Source organism: Peromyscus maniculatus, chromosome 1, assembly GCF_049852395.1.
Source record: "Peromyscus maniculatus bairdii isolate BWxNUB_F1_BW_parent chromosome 1, HU_Pman_BW_mat_3.1, whole genome shotgun sequence".
In the NCBI taxonomy this organism is placed as follows: domain Eukaryota; kingdom Metazoa; phylum Chordata; class Mammalia; order Rodentia; family Cricetidae; genus Peromyscus; species Peromyscus maniculatus.
Window position 1 is genome coordinate 21,037,511 of NC_134852.1, and position 16,402 is coordinate 21,053,912.

Consider the following 16,402-nt stretch of genomic DNA (forward strand, 5'->3'; position numbering starts at 1 on the left):
AATCAGAGAAACATCATATCACCCTTTACTATAGCCACAAATAATATAAAATATCTTGGGGAAACTCTAACTAAGCAAGTGAAGGACCTTTAATTCCCTGAAGGAAAAAAATTGAAGAAAATATCAGAAAATGGAAAGATCTTCCATGCTCATGGATAGATAGGATTAACATAGTAAAAATGGCAATCTTACCAAAAGCAATCTATAGATTCAGAATCCATCCCTGGTGCATGAGCAGGCTTTTTGGAGACCACTACCTACAATGCAGCCTTGAGGCAGGGGAAAGGCTTTAGACTTGCTCTGCTGGCTGTGCCTCCCCATAAGAGGCCTTGCCTTCTTGTGAGGGAGGTAGTGGGGGGTGGTGTGTGAGTGAAAGGCTGGGGGGATGGGAGGAGCGAAGAGGAGGATCTTAGATTGGTTTGCAAATGAATGGAAAAAATTTAACAAAAAAATTTTAAATTCATGAATATCTTTTAAATTTTCCAGTTTTTTGGAATCTGTAAGGTAAACTCTAATAATTTTCTTAATTTCACTGTTGCCTCTCATTATGACTCCTTTTTCATGTCTTGCTGTATTAGTTTTTATATTTCCTCTTTCTTTTGGTTAGGTTAACTAAATTTTGTCAATATTGTTTATATTTTGAAGGAACCAACTCTGTGTCATTGACTCTCTATATTGATTTTATTGTTGCTGTTGTTTTCATTTCACTGATTTCTACATTGATGTCAATCATTTTACTGGTTTTGGTGTTTGACATGTTTTTTTCCCCAAGCCCAAAGTTGAATCATTAACTAATTTAAAAGAAATCTCTTCGATATAGGTACTTTGAACCTTAAATGCCCCTCTTATGACTGTTTTTATTATATCCCAAAGGCTAAAGGATGTTGTGTTTTCCTGTTGTTTTGACGGTAGGAGTTGCTCCACTTGCTAAAAGTGTAAATTTGGAAATTTGGAGCCCTTGGTTAAGGGAAAGTATCTCAGTCCTGCAAGAGGTTGATTCTCCCTACAGCTGGAAAGGGTTAAGGCATCCTTAAAGTGTGCTGTATCTTCTTCCCACATACCTGAGTGAACCCACACCTGTTCAACAACACTTGTGAGACTTGAAAAAGAACAGTGGATCCAGATACTTTGAAGGACTAGAGGAAATTTTGCTCTCAGGATAACAGGATTGGCAGGGTCATGGGCAACATTCCATCTTGTGAGCAATGGTATATGCAGTTATTAAAATGCCTGTTAATGGAAATGGAGTGAATGTAAAGGGAAAAAAACTTACAAAGATTTTGGTATTAATTGAATGGCATTACCTTTGGTTTCAGGCAATTCCTCATGTTCAATTAAAATTGACAGCATGGAAGCAAATGTTGAGAGCTTTGAGGAAAGTTCATCAGAAAAGAGAGCCCATACTGTTAAAAACAGTCTTTGTGTAATTTAATTTCAAATACTCTGGAGCCATTGCAGAGTGAGTAGTCACTTAAAGTTATATCTGAAGTAGAACAGCAAATGAAAAGGGGAGACATTCAGGCTAGAATATGTCAATCAGCAGAAGAGAATATTCCTTTACAGGATGATAGGAATGCTGTTTCAGAGGACAGTGAAAGTGAGGGAAGCCAGGACACTGGAGATGACTCTTCTCCTTCTTCATCTGATGAAACAGATTAAGAAATAGGAAGGGCTGAAAGTTAATTGCATACAAGAGCTCCCAAGACAGAAAAAAAGGAAACTTCCCAGAAGGAAAAAGGCAAAGAAAGGAGAAAAAAAGGAAATCTTCGCAGTAGTAAGAAGAGAAGGAGAAAGATTTGAAAGGAAAATTTTCCCTATAGAAAATGGGGGAAAAATGAATTTTCCCAGTAGAAAAATGGGAAATACTTAATTATGGCCCAACAGCACCACCTTATAATGGAATTGAGGAATAGTTGCCTAAGATCATAAGAACACCTCAGCAGGTGTTCCCAGCTACTATGCAACAGATGCCTGCAAATAATCAATATCTCCAAGGTTGTGTTCAATTTAATTGGAGACCTCTGGACATGGAAGATCTGAAAAGAGTAAAAGAAGCAGTGATGGCATATGGGATGCATTCACCTCATGTAAAATGGGTTTTAAATAATTGGGCTATTCAGAATAGTTATTCCAAAAGATTGGAAGAGCCTCATGGCAGCCATACTAGAAGCTAATCCTCAATTACAATGGTTTACTTGGAGTAGAGAGGAAGCAGCAGGCATGGAACAGCATAATCAGACTAGAGGAGTAGATATAATAATGGACCAATTGTGAGGAGAGGGTCAGTATACTGATATACAAACACAAATACAATTTGATGATACTACGACAGTGCAATGTCTCCTAGTGGCTTTAAGGGTCTGGGATAAGGTCACAGAACCAGAGAAAAGATTTGTCTCCTTCACAAAATCACACAAAGTGCAGGAGAAGTCTACACTGAATTTTGCAGTTGAACTTCAGCAGTGCATAGAGCAGTGGCTGATCCAGATGTCAGAAAAGTTTTAATTGAGTCTTTAGTTTTTAAGAATGCTAATACTGATTGCCCAAAAGCCATAAGGCCCTTGAAGGCTCAGGGAGCCCCTTTAGAGGAATGGATTAAAGCTATTGCTGATATTGGATCCACAAAATATAATGCTAATATAACTGGACAAGTTTTAGCTAAAGGCCTTAAATCTCAGAATACCAGATGCTTTAACTGTGGGAAATTGGGACATTTAAGGAAAGATTGTTATCTTTCTGTTACTAAAAAAGGTAACTCTTTGGAGGATAATCAGAATCAAAAGCCTCAAACCTCAGGAATTTGTAAGACATTTGGTAAAGGTAAACATTGGGCTAACAAATACAGATCAAAGAGAGAGATGCATGATAACCCTTTGCTGTCAAGAAACTGGATGCAAAGCCTAACTTGGGGCCCAAGAACAAACAATAGGAGCTACCAATTACCTGTCAGCAAGGATCATCAGCAGAGCCACCAGGGAAACATAAACTCAGCATTAGAGATTTAATGCGTGCTCCTTCAGGGATCACTGCTTTAGAACTAGCAGTGTGCAAACATCTTACATTATCTCACAAATTCCTTGTTATAAGATAGCCACTCAAGAGTATTGTCCTTCTTATCCCCCCAGGGATAGTAGGAATAATTATGGGAAGAAATAGCTTAACATCTCAAGGATTTATAGTATACCCAGGAATTATAGATGAAGATCACCAGGGAGAAATTAAAATGATGGCATTTGTAGAAAGGACTATGGAAATAAAACCTGGGAATAGAATGGCTCAATTATTATTGCTTCTATATCTTAAAGAGAAGCAGCATGCATATGTAGAACTGGAAGCTTTCGGAGTACAGGGGAAAATTATTTTGGCAAATAGTTTTCATTGATGAAAGGCCTAAATTAAAAGTTAAACTAAGTGGGATTGAGATTGAAGGATTATTGGATTCTGGTGCTGATATATCTATAATTTCACAAGAATCCTGGGATCCTAATTGGCCTTTACAAGAAGTCTCCACTCAATTTATAGGCACTGGCACCTTATTTCAATTAAAACAGAGTGTAGAGTGGGTTAGATATATAGGGACTGTAGGACAGAAAGTGATAGTAAAGCCTATGTGGCTTAGAGTCGTGAATTTATGGGAAAGAGATTTTTTACAACAATGGGGAGCTCAAGTTAATATTCCTATGATTTCAGAGACAGCTCATAAATTGAGGTTAAAAGTGGGGCCATGTGCCTGGGAAAGCTATTGGAAATAATTATAGAGAAAGTCACAGGCTACGCAGATTGTACAAAAGCTAGATCAGACAGGAATTGGCTATCCAAAAAATACAAAGAGATTCTCTTAGTTGTTTAGGTTATAAATTATATAAACAGAGAAGTCAGTGGCAAAATGTAAAGATTAGGAGAAATCAGTTGTTCCTAATGAGTTTCAAAAATTATTGGGTAATATTAATTGGTTGCATCATACCATTGAACTGTCTACTCAAGAATTAAGTAATTTGTTTCACATTTTGCAAGGTGACTCAGATTTAAGCAGTCCAAGACAATTAACAGCTGAGATTGAAAGGTAATTAGCTCAAGTAGAACAAAAACTACAAAATGCCTATATAGATTGACTAGATCTCACAAATAAGTGTATTGTGGTAATTTTGCCTTCTACCCATTCCGCTACTAGACTTATTGTGCAAATGGAAGATAATATTTTAGAATGGATATTTTTAGCTCACAAACAGAATAAAAAGTTAAAGACCTATATAGAAAAGATTTCTGAATTAGTCATAAAGGGAAGAATAAGACTTTGTCGATTGTTGGCAATGAATCCAGCTGAGACTGTAGCACCCTATGCTGATACTGAAATTGTGCAGTTGTAGGTGATTAATGATGACTGGCAGAGAGCTTGTAGTAATTTCTTAGGAGAAATTAACAACAATTACCCAAAAATAAGTGGCTACAAGTTATAAAAAGAACTGAGTGGATTCTTCCTCACATAGTGAAGAGAGCACCTATTCCTGGGTCTCTTGCATTCTATACTGATGCAAATAAATTAGGAATGGCTGGTTTCAAACAAGAGAACATCAATAAGGTCATTCAAAGCCTATATGATTCAATTAAAAAATCAGAGCTGTATGCCTTTTCTGATGGTTTTATTAGACTTTAATGGGTCTCTTAGTATAATTACTGATTCTCAATAAGCAGAAAGGATTGCATTCCATATAGAAACTACTAACGTATTCCTGATAATTCAGAATTAACTTTACTATTTCTAGAACTACAACAGGCAATACAAGAAAGCAATTGCCCACTTTATATTACCCACATCCTATCTCATACTGGGTTGTCTGAACTTTTAGCAAAAGGAAATGAGGAGATTGATCAGTTATTGATAGGAAATGTGTGGGAAGCTTCAGAAATTTATAAGAAACATTATGTTAAATTAAAAGTTTCAAGAAAATTTTTCCATTTCTTGGCAACTGGCTAAGGAAATTATAAAAAATCAAGTTCCTTTACCTGCAGGAACTAATCCTAAAGGTACACAAAGGAATGAAATTTGGCAAATGGATGTGTTTCATTTAGCAGAATTTGGAAAATTAAAATATGTTCATGATAACATTGATACATATTCAAGGTTTCAATGGGTATCTGCCTTGAGTTCCGAAAATGCTGATTCTGTAATTACACATTTATTAGAAACAATGGCTGTACTGCACCTACTGATACAAATTAAAACTGATAATGCCCAGCTTGTGTTTCCAGTAAAATGAAACTTTTTTTTTCACATTGCAACATAAAACATGTTACAGGAATACCATTTAATCCTACAGGGCAAGCAACTATTGAAAGATCTAATCATACTCTAAAGGAGATTCTTGCTAAACAGAAGGGGGATATGAGGACCCCAGTGATAGACTGCATAATGCCTTACTAACCTTACATTTTCTAAATGTTAATGAAACAGAGACAACAACTACTGAAAGGCATTGGACCATAGGGAAAAAAAAAGATGATATTAATCAGCCTGTGCACTACAAAGATGCCATGACATCTGTATGGGAAAAAAGGGAGGTATTATTATGGGGTCATAACATATACGCTTATGTTTCCACAGGAGATACTAAATTGTGGATCCCATCAAAATTGATAAAAATCTGAGCAAGAGACATCTCCCAGATACTGCAGCTACAGAGATGCCTCTGTGACAGACAAGACACAGCAGGCCTCTGGAGCAAACAACTAATTCTTCCACCTGGGGACAGCTTAAGAATTTGTGTGACAAAGGGGAGGCTATACTTCACATGACTCACAAACCTCTTAATGCCACAAACTTATTTCCTGCCCTGCTTTCAGTGGTGATGGTGCAGGTAAAAGGGATGGATCATAATTATTGAGCCTTTATTCCTAATCCACCAATTAATTTAGCAGTAGGTTGGGGAGATAGAAATATTCCTGTAATTGTCAACGAATCTTCTTGGATACCTGGTCCTTATGACAATCGAAGTCCTGCTCAGCCAATGAGGAAGGTGGAATGATTAATAATTACATCGTGGAAGTTCAAGGAATTCCTGTTTGTATGGGAAATGAAATTCAATGTTTAAATATAACCTTTGAAGTATAGCTATCCATAGTCAACACTACCCAAGATTATCACAATAATCTCCATGTGTATGGCTTCAAAGGACAGTAGATTAATGCTACTATTTCCATAAATCTACCATTCTGTGAGATGAGGGTTACCAACAAGGAATCTGACTGGGTGCACTGGCGACAATGTAATAGTGAGAAACCTCAAGTGCTAATTAATATCTCCCAAGAAAACATCATGGAGTGGAGCCTCTATGGCTTCCCTCAAGGAAAATAGTCTCACTCGTAGTTAAGGTGGAAGTAGTATAGTTTGAATGGAACTGTAGAAATCAGTGCTTCTGTTAATGAACCTATCCAATTGCATGGAGTTAGGATGTCAAGTCCTTTCCTGCAATCTGGCAATTCAATTCAGACTAACTTGTGGAAACTGGCAAGTTCCTTCCACCCTCTAAAGCAGGGGAAGGAAAACTAAACATTAAGGATGATAAGTATACTTTGTCATTTAAACTAAATCAAAGCCATCCTTTTATGGCATGCATACCATTACCTTACTTGTTACTAAATGGGCCTGTACAATGATACCGTAATAATTACAGCATCACTTGTGAATGTTGTACCCTTCATAACTGTGTTAATTCTAATATACCTTTAAACTTATCCTCTGAAAGTTTGTACATTCATAGAGCAAGGCTAGCAATCTGGATACCAGTGAGGTTACCGAAGCTATGGCAAGACTCTCCTGTGATGATCCTGGTACAGAAACTCACTGAACGAATATTAAAAAGGACACATCAAATGGTTGCACTGGCTATTGCAGTTATTATCAGAATTATTGCATTAATAGCTGCTGCTGCTGCAATAGATGGAGTGACGTATCATAAAAACAATTCAAACTGCTGAGTTTGTCAGAAACTGGCACAAACACTCTTATGAACTTTGTACTGAACAAAGTAGGGTAAATAGTGAGACAGTGAGTTAGTTAATTTAAGACAAACTATTATTGTTCATTAATGACAAACTTATTTCATTGTTGGGAGATCAGTTAGAAATATTAAAGGAGCAGATAAAAATAAATGTGATTAGAACATTACATCTTATTATATTACACCTTTAAAGCTTAATGAAAGCAAGTATGATTGGGAAAAGGTTAACATGCATTTGATGGGTCACCCTAATTCTTCTCAAATGATTTCTAATTTATAGCAAGAAATTAAGGAAACTTTTATAAAAAGTTACCTGATATGACAGGAATGGATATTATAGAAGGCCTTACAAATACTATAGCCTCATTTCCCCCTATGGATCACTTTAATACTTTAATAGATTTATTGTTTTAGCATGTCTTACTTTTGTGCTAGCAATAGTAACCCTAGTGGTTTTATAATATGTTTTGGCTTACTTACATAATACTGTAAAACAGAAAGAAAGGGGGAAAGCTATGTTGTGAGGCTGCATAACCCCCAAAATAATTAATTATTGTATAAAAGAAAGGGGGATATGATGGGAGAATTCCCACTGAGTTATACCTGATCTGGAGCCAGCCTTAATCTGGACTAGCCTTAATCCACCTTTTGTTTCTCAGTTACCTTTTGTTTCCCTTGTTGTTCTCCATGTGAATCTTGCCTGAGAGTTTCCCAAAGGTACAAAACATATGCAAAACATGGTTGGGAAACATCCAACACACTGTGATATTCCTTAATTGAGAATTTGCATTTGGTACTGTCTCTTTGGAAGCTTCATAGGGATGCTTTGAGGAGATGGAAATCAATTTACTAAAAGTGTAAGTTTGTAAATCAATAAAGATGCCCTTGGCTAAGGGAAAGTGTCTTAGTAGTGAGAGGCTGATTCCCCTTGCAGGTGGAAAGACTAAAGATATCCTTAAAGTGTGTTGTGTCTTCTTCTCATGGACCTACATGAACCCACACCCATTCAGCAACAACCCTCGTCTAACTATTTCCTCTCTTATACATTTATGGACTCCCCTCTCCCCCTCAAGATGGGAATGGTGCTGTCCATAATATGCTTTGTCCTTCTACATTATCAATTAACTATGAGGAGACTTTCAATGGCATGCTCATGGGTCAGTTTTATCTAGATGATTCCTCATTAAGACTCTCTTCCAAGGTAGATATAGCAACCAAAACATCTTTTTTTCCTAACTGTGAGAACTGACTTATTTATTTATTTATTTATTTATTTATTTATTTATTTATTTATTTATTTATTTATTTTACAATACCATTCAGTTCTACATATCAGCCACAGGTTCCCCTATTCTCCCCCCTCCCACACCCTCCACTTACCCCCGCCTATCCCACATTCCCACCTCCTCCAGGGCAAATCCTCCCCTGAGGACTGCAATCAACCTGGTAGACTCAGTCCAGGCAGGTCCAGTCCCTTCCTCCCAGCCTGAGCCAAGCGTCCCTGCATAAGCTCCAGGTTTCAAACAGCCAACTCATGCAATGAGCACAGGACTTGGTCCCACTGCCTAGTTGCCTCCCAAACTGATCAAGCCATTCAACTGTCTCACCTATTCAGAGGGCCTGATCCAGCTGGGGGCCCCTCAGCCTTTGGTTCGTAGTTCATGTGTTTCCATTCATTTGGCTATTTTTTTCCAATAATTGAGTAGAACCAAAATTTATTATAAGCCACAGTCGTCCTAGGGACCTCCATACTATATATATAGCCTCTATGGTTCTATGGGTTGTGGTCTGATTGTTCTTTATTTTATATCTAGAATCCACTTATGAGTGAGTACATACCATGACTGTCTTTCTGGGTCTGGGTTACCTCACTCAGGATGATTTTTTCTTGTTCCATCCATTTGCCTGCAAATTTCATGCTTTCATTATTTTTCTCTGCTGAGTAGTACTCCATTGTGTATATGTACCACATTTTTTCCATCCATTCTTCTGTTGATGGGCATCTAGGTTGTTTCCAGGTTCTGGCTATTACAAATAGTGCTGCTATGAACATAGCTGAGCATGTATCTTTATGGTATGAATCAGCATTCCTTGGGTATATGCCCAAGAGTGGGATGGCTGGGTCTTGAGGTAGTTCAATTCCTAATTTTCTGAGAAACCGCCATACTGATTTCCACAGTGGTTGTACAAGTTTACATTCCCACCAACAGTGGAGGAGTGTTCCCTTTGCTCCACATCCTCTCCAACATTGGGTGTCATTGGTGTTTTTGATCGTAGCCATTCTGACAAGTGTAAGGTGGTATCTCAGAGTCATTTTGATTTGCATTTCTCTGATGATTAAGGATGTTGAGCATTTCTTTAAATGTCTTTCAACCATTTGTAGTTCTTGTTTTGTGAATTCTCTGTTTAGCTCTTTAGCCCATTTTTTAATTGGACTGTTAAGTATTTTGTTGTCTAGTTTCTTGAGTTCTTTATATACTGTGGAGATCAATCCTCTGTCAGATGTGGGGTTGGTGAAGATCTTTTCCCATTCTGTTGGCTGTCTTTTTGTCTTATTGACTGTGTCTTTTGCCCTGCAAAAGCTTCTCAATTTCGAAGGGTCCCATTTATTAATTGTTGTGCTCAGGGTCTGTGCTGTTGGTGTTTTATTTAGGAAAAGGTCTCCGGTACCAATGCATTCAAGAGTGCTTCCTACTTTCTTTTCTAGAGAACTGACTTTTAAAATGTTTTCTATGTCTATGAACCTTGTACTTATTCTTTTCATAGAGTCATGGATATCTTGGAATTATCATTCTTCTCTTTATATTATGTATCTTTGTTCTTGATGGATTCTACTAAGTCTGCTACCTTGCCATCATGCTGTAATCTTTCTTTTTCCCTTTAAAAATATTTATGGTATATATGTGTGCATAAGTGTCAGTGTTGGTAAACATATGTCACAGAACATCTGTGAGAACCTTAGAGCAAATTTATGGAGTCAATTGTCTCCAAATTTATGTGGATGACTGAGACTGAGATCTGATCATAAGGCTTATATAATAAACACTTCTACACATTGAACCATAACATAACCCCACCATTCCTTTTATATCTCTATTTAATTTTTCCAATTTTTTGTAGATTATTTTTGCTAATTTCTACTTTCAATTGTGCAATAAAGTTGCTTTTATAACATTTTCTTTAAAATGATGTCATTAGGGGCTGGAGAGATGGCCCAGTGGTCAATAACATTTGTTGATTTTTCAAAGATGAAATTTGTTTCCCAGCTCCCACACTGAGTGGTTTACAGCGTTCTATTATTCCAGCTTCAGGGGAACTGACCCTCTGTTCTCTCCTGTGTAAGTACACACCCAGGCACATATGCGTTCTCACATAAAAACACACAAACATATAAAAAATAAAATACATCTTTGTAAATAATTTTATTAGCTACAACTTTCCAGGGCCTTGCATTTTCTCTGGATCTCCAGGTATACAATGGCAAAACAAGGCATTCTCTTAATTGATCTTCAGTGCATCTTTCCTTTGTTTGAAGGTCTAATATTCTTTAGTGTTCACATTATCTCTATGATCTGTTTCTGCATGAAGTGTCTTTATATCTTTTAACTTTAATAATTTCATAAATTGTTTTTATCAAAATTCATTCCCCTCTTCCATTCCCCCCATATCCTCCTCTCATTCTAGAAGCACCCAGTTTTGTTTATCAATTTTTAAATATTTATTTTTAATTTATACATAGATGCCTTTTACCTGCATTTATGTATATGAACCACAATACATGCATTATCCAGACTATGGCATCAGATCCTCTGGAGCTGAGATAATGAGCCATCATGTGGATACTGGGAATTTAACCCAAATCATTTACAAGAGCCCCAAATGTCTTAACTGATCAGCCATCTTTCAATTTGTAAAGTCATCCAATCCAATTGATGATGCCTACATACTCTTGAGTGTGTGAATATCCAGTAGAGTTTGGTCAATCATTAGAGACCACATCCTTGAAGAAAACTGACTCTTTTCAGGAAGCTGTCAATACTTTACCAGAGGTCGGAGATCATGGCTAAACTCCACCTCCATGCAGGAATTTTGTCTGGCCTAAGTTTGTACAGATCTTGTACATGAGTCACAACTGTTGTACATTTGTGTGTGCAATTGCCATGAGATGTACAGAAAACACTGTTTTGGTGTAGTCATCTACCACCTCTGCCTCTATAATACATTCCTTCTGCATCAAAAAGTGACTACTGAGCCTTGGGAGGAAAACCTGTTCTATAGAAGTCCCATTTAGTGCTGATCACTCCAAAGTCTTTTAATGTGTGCATCTTTTACAGTTGTCAGTCTCTGTGTTCATCACCATTCATCCATGGATAAACATTTCTAATGATGGTAGGGAGATGCACTAAACTATAGGTATAATGAAAAGACATTACAAGTTGGTTTCTGAAGAATTTTTTAAAAACTCAATCTTGGAGTAAATAGGTCATGGATATGAGAACTGGTATCCTTCAGGTGTAATGTGAATTACTCAAATATAATGTCCTTAAATATTGGTTCATTATTCCTGAAATATCTGGTTTTAGAGCTTCAACTAGACAATCATTGGCTCTTCCAGTGTCATTTTCTGTCCTTGATTTACTTTTCAAGCTTTTGCTTGTTTTACATGATATTTTTATTCTTTGGAGATTTCAAAAATATAATGTGTCTTGATCTACTACACTTGCCAATACCTCCTCCAACACACCATAGGTGCCCAAATACAGCTACATCACAACTTCAAGCCTTTTTAAAAAACAAAACCCACTCAGAATAATTTGTGGTACTCATTTCGGCATGAGTGGTATTCCATCCACAAAAGCATGGGAAACCTAACCATGGATATAAACCAAATTAATAAAAACCCTGACTCATCCAGATGCCATCCATTCCCAATAGCTCCTCAGCCAAGATGGGATTTCAGGACATGCCCTATCCATGCTGAAATATTAATGGGCTTGATCTCATATAGTTTTTCTATAGGCAATCACTGACGATATGAGTTCATTTGCACAAAAACCAAGTCAAACGCAGAGGGCAAGATTCACAGAGGACAATTTCACAGCACTCCTCCAGATCCTCTAGCTTTTACATTCTTTCTATTCCCTGTTCTGTTCTGTTTCCTGAACTTTGGGTATTGCATCAATTATTGAGCACTCACAGTCAATTATTTTCCATTTTGATGAGTTAAGAGTCTCAACATTAGTCTTTTGTGGGGGTATCTTTGTGGATTTCTGTGGGCCTCTTTAGCACTTTGTTTCTTCTTCTTCTTCTTCTTGTGTGGTCTTCATTTACCATGGTCTCTTATTTCTTGTTCTCCCTCTCTGTTCTTGATCCAGCTGGGATCTCCCACTCTCTTTCCCTCGACCCTCACTCTTCATTGCTTCCACTCATGTCCAGGTTGCTTATGTAGATCTCAGCCATTTCTCCATCACTGGGCAATCCTCGTGTCTTTCTTGGGGTCCTGTTTTCCAGGTAGCCTCACTGGTGCTGTGAATAGCAGTCTAGTCATCCTTGTTCCATATCTAGTATCCTCCTATGAGTGAGTACATACCATATTTGTCTTTCTGATTCTGGGTTACCTCACTCAGGATGATTTTTTTCTAGATCCACCCATTTGCCTGCAAACCTCATGATGTCATTGTTTTTCCTCTGCTGAGTAGTATTCCATTGTGTATATGTGCCACAATTTATTTATCCATTCTTCAGTTGAAGGGCATCTAGGTTGTTTCCAAGTTTTTTGGCCGAGAGACAGCCGGGACTGACCTACTCTGGTGATGGGATGGCCAAACACCCTAATAGTTGTGCCAGAAACCCGATCCAAGGACTGAGGAATCTGGATGCAGACATCCACGGCTAGGCCCCGGGTGGAGCGCTGGGAGTCTAATTATCAAGAAAGAGGAGGGTTTATATGAGCAAGAATTGTTGAAACCAAGGTTGGATAACGCACAGAGACAAATAGCCAAACGAATGGAAACACATGAACTATGAACCAAAGGCTGAGGGGACCCCAACTGGATCAGGCCCTCTGAATAGGTAAGACAGTTGATTGGCTTGATCTGTTTGGGAGGCATCTAGGCAGTGGTACCAGGTCCTGTGCTCATTGCATGAGTTAGTTGTTTGAAACCTGGGACTTACGCAGGGACGCTTGCTCAATCTGGGAGGAGGGGACTGGACCTGCCTGGACTGAGTCTATTAGGTCGATCTCAGTCCTCAGGGGAGGCCATGCTCTGGAAGGGGTAGGAATGGGGGGTGGGCTGGGGGGAAGGGGAGAGGGCAGGAAGGGGGAGAACAAGGGAATCTGTGGCTGTTATGTAGAACTGAATAGTATTGTAAAATAAAATAATAATAATAATAATAATAATAATAATAAAAGTCTCAACATTAACTAATGCCCAATGAAAAAAGATGAAGGTGAAGAACAGCACAAACTCATGGGTAGAAATATGAACATTTAGAAAGCAATTTGACAACATGACCACTTAGTTAAACATTAGTAGGAGCCCCACTTAGGACCTATGTCCACTCCAGCCATGGGGTTATGATTCGGGTTATGGTACCAGGCATGTGTTGCCTCCTTGAGGATCAAGCTTCACATTGAAGCAGACATCACTTAGTTACCCCGTAACAGGTGCATCATTATTGCACTGCTGGGCACATCTGGCTTGGCAGGTCTGTATTGTAGCATATAGAACCAATGCAGGAAAAGAGTGTCATATGCAAAATCAGACACTGAAAAATGAAAAGCATAGCTGTAAGAAATTGCAGACAAAGGTGAACTGAGAAAAGAGGTAAAGTTCAGATTCCTCTGGTGGTTGTCTGCCCTGCCCCACTTGACAGGGCCCTTTCTATTTTTCCCAAAGAGCAGATCTTCCTCAACACAAATACTCAGCTGATTCTAAAAGGTCACAAGCATTCTCTCTCCCTCTCTCAGTGTCTATATGCCTCTCTGCATCTCTTTGTCTCTCTATCTCTCTATTTTTATCACTCTGTCTCTGTCTCTCTGACTCTGTATCTCTGTCTCTCTCACACACACAAACACACACACACACAAAAAACAGGTACCTATGTCTCATACTTCATTGGTGTGATTATTAATGATATCATACAACCTTGATTCATACCTTCAGTTGATTTCAGCCAATAAATTGTTGTATTGATGGGAATCTTTCTTTCCAACACCAAATAATATACCATTCCTTCCATGTGTCTCTGTCATCATATCTTTCTGTTTTCCTAGTACACATCACCATGAGGAAGGTACTGACTTGTATGCTTGTTAAAAATGACTCCCCACTAACACACAGATTTTGTGGTTATTTGTTGTTGGATCCAGGCATTAGATCTTGTCCCTGGAGTGGAACAATTAGAGTATAACAAATAACAAGTATCCAGCCTCAGTAGGAAGGTTCAAGCCTTTAATTACAGAACTCTTGGAGTAGAGAGAAGTGGATCAATAATTCAAGGCCATCCTTGTTTATGTAGCAAGAGTGAGGCCAGGCTTGTTGACACACCCTTTGTAATCATTGCCCAAAATAAATATCTTTTTACTTGTTTCATGACAAAACCACTGTTAATTATCATCTAGACATATGTCATAAGCTTATTACTTGTATCTTCACTAACATGCTTTTGCATCTGTTGTTTGTTTTGAGACAGAGTCTAGGTGAGTTCAGGCTGGGACACATTCACTGAGCATCTAAAAAAGACATTGAACTCCAGAACTTCTCTTGTCTTTACCTCCTGAGTGTTGGCATTACAGATCTGTGCCACCACATGTGGCTTGCATTTGGCTTTTCTTATGATGTACATATGTATATGGGTTTATGATGACATGAATGCCTATGTGTGAATGTGAGCATTCTTGTTCTAAGGTTTGAGTGTTGAAGTCAGAAGACAACATCAGGTGCTGCTATCTACCTTGTTTGAAACAAGGTCTCTTATTTCTTGTTCATCTTGTGTGTGCCAGATTAGCTGTTTCCAACCTTCAGGGAAATCTTCTGTCTCTACTCCCATCTCAGGGAAGGAACATCAGTGTGACAAATAGAAGTTCTACCACCATCTTTACATGGTTTCTGAGGATTCAAACTCAGGTCCTCACACATGTTTGACAAATGCTTTCCACTGAGCCATCTCCTGAGTCCAACTTTCAGCCTCTTTAAGTGACTCTGTCATGCAATGCCTAATTCACATTCTCTGTAGGTCTTTTACCCTCAGCCTCCAGTCCAGTTTTAGACTCTTTGAATTCATGTTTCCTACTAGCCTTACCCTGTCTGAACTCTTGGCTTCTCTCCTGACTTGATTCAGTTAGCCCCTCAGGTAACAGGGAGCAGTGCAAGTGTGCAATGGAAACTGATACGTAAAGAGTGAGCACACCCAGAACAGGAACAGTAAAGACACTGGGACTATGGAAAACACATCAGACTAGCACTGTGAATGGACATAAAACTTTGGCATAAAGTCAGAAGGCTATTCTTAGAATGTCTCCAATGATCCACGTTTTAGAGGCTTGGGTCTCAATGAGACACTCTTAAAAAATATAGTAACCTCAGATATGGATGCCATTGGGTGGGGGCTCTCCCTCTGAAGGGGATAAGATAGATCTCCAGACAGGATAGTAACTAAAATGTCCAAGCCTGGCCATGCCCTAGACCCTCTGACTTCCTGTATTAGTGTGACTGATTTTCCCAGCACATGTTCCTGTCCTTGCAACAGGAACATGTGCTGGGAAATGTCTCCAGTGGTAAATGTATAAGGTGATGAGTTTGTTAATGAACTTGATTTTATCAGTTCACTATTTGTGTGTGTGTGTGTGTGTGTGTGTGTGTGTGTGTGTGTGTGTGTGTGTACCTCAAACATCATGTTGAATGCTGTAAATGCAGACTGGTTTAATTTTTCTTAGTAAAGCAGAAAAGTGAAGAAAATCAAGCTGTCCCATTCTCATGTTTTCTGATTGACACTTTCTTCCTCTCTCCACAAGCATAAATGGATCATGGTTTGAGCACACCCATGGCTGGCTGTCCATGAAAGAATGGGACAACTTCCTGGTACTGAGTCATGAAGACATGAAGAAGGTCAGCCTCGTTCTTAAAGGCACCACACAGTTGAAGACGAGAGGAAGCGGTCCTTCAGCCACTGTTTACTTTATAGAAGTGAAGTCTGGTGATGAGGACGTTTCTGATAGTTGTGATTTCTTGTTTGTTTGTTTTTGGTTTGGAGATTTTCTTTTTATTATATTTTTAATATTAAAATGATTTTTATCATTTTATTATTTTTTATTTTTAAAAATGATTTTTAATTATGAATATATTTTGAACATATCATCCCCTCCCCAAGGCCTTCCAAATCCTCCACAGTCCTTACCAATC

At 38.2% G+C, this 16,402-nt stretch overlaps 1 protein-coding gene and 2 long non-coding RNA genes across 4 annotated transcripts in view; 2 read left to right on the forward strand and 1 right to left on the reverse strand.

Moving 5' to 3' along the window:
* LOC143273128 (3-beta-hydroxysteroid sulfotransferase-like) overlaps positions 1 to 339 on the reverse strand; it is a 291,023-nt gene extending 290,684 nt beyond the window's left edge. Inside the window, exon 1 of one of the 2 annotated variants that reach the window (XM_076571515.1) lies at positions 193 to 339. The gene's annotated coding sequence lies outside the window, so the exon portion shown is untranslated. The remainder of the gene's footprint in view (positions 1 to 192) is intronic. The other variant, XM_076571524.1, reaches the window with a different exon arrangement.
* Positions 340 to 5,568: 5,229 nt separating this feature from the next.
* Positions 5,569 to 6,871, forward strand: LOC143271995 (uncharacterized). Its single transcript, XR_013049352.1, has 2 exons — positions 5,569 to 5,855; positions 6,759 to 6,871. It is a non-coding gene; the product is annotated as an uncharacterized LOC143271995 (long non-coding RNA).
* Positions 6,872 to 12,683: 5,812 nt separating this feature from the next.
* On the forward strand, positions 12,684 to 16,297 carry LOC121826409 (uncharacterized). The gene is made up of 2 exons (XR_006068683.2): positions 12,684 to 13,070; positions 16,015 to 16,297. It is a non-coding gene; the product is annotated as an uncharacterized LOC121826409 (long non-coding RNA).
* The last annotated feature ends 105 nt before the right edge of the window (positions 16,298 to 16,402 follow it).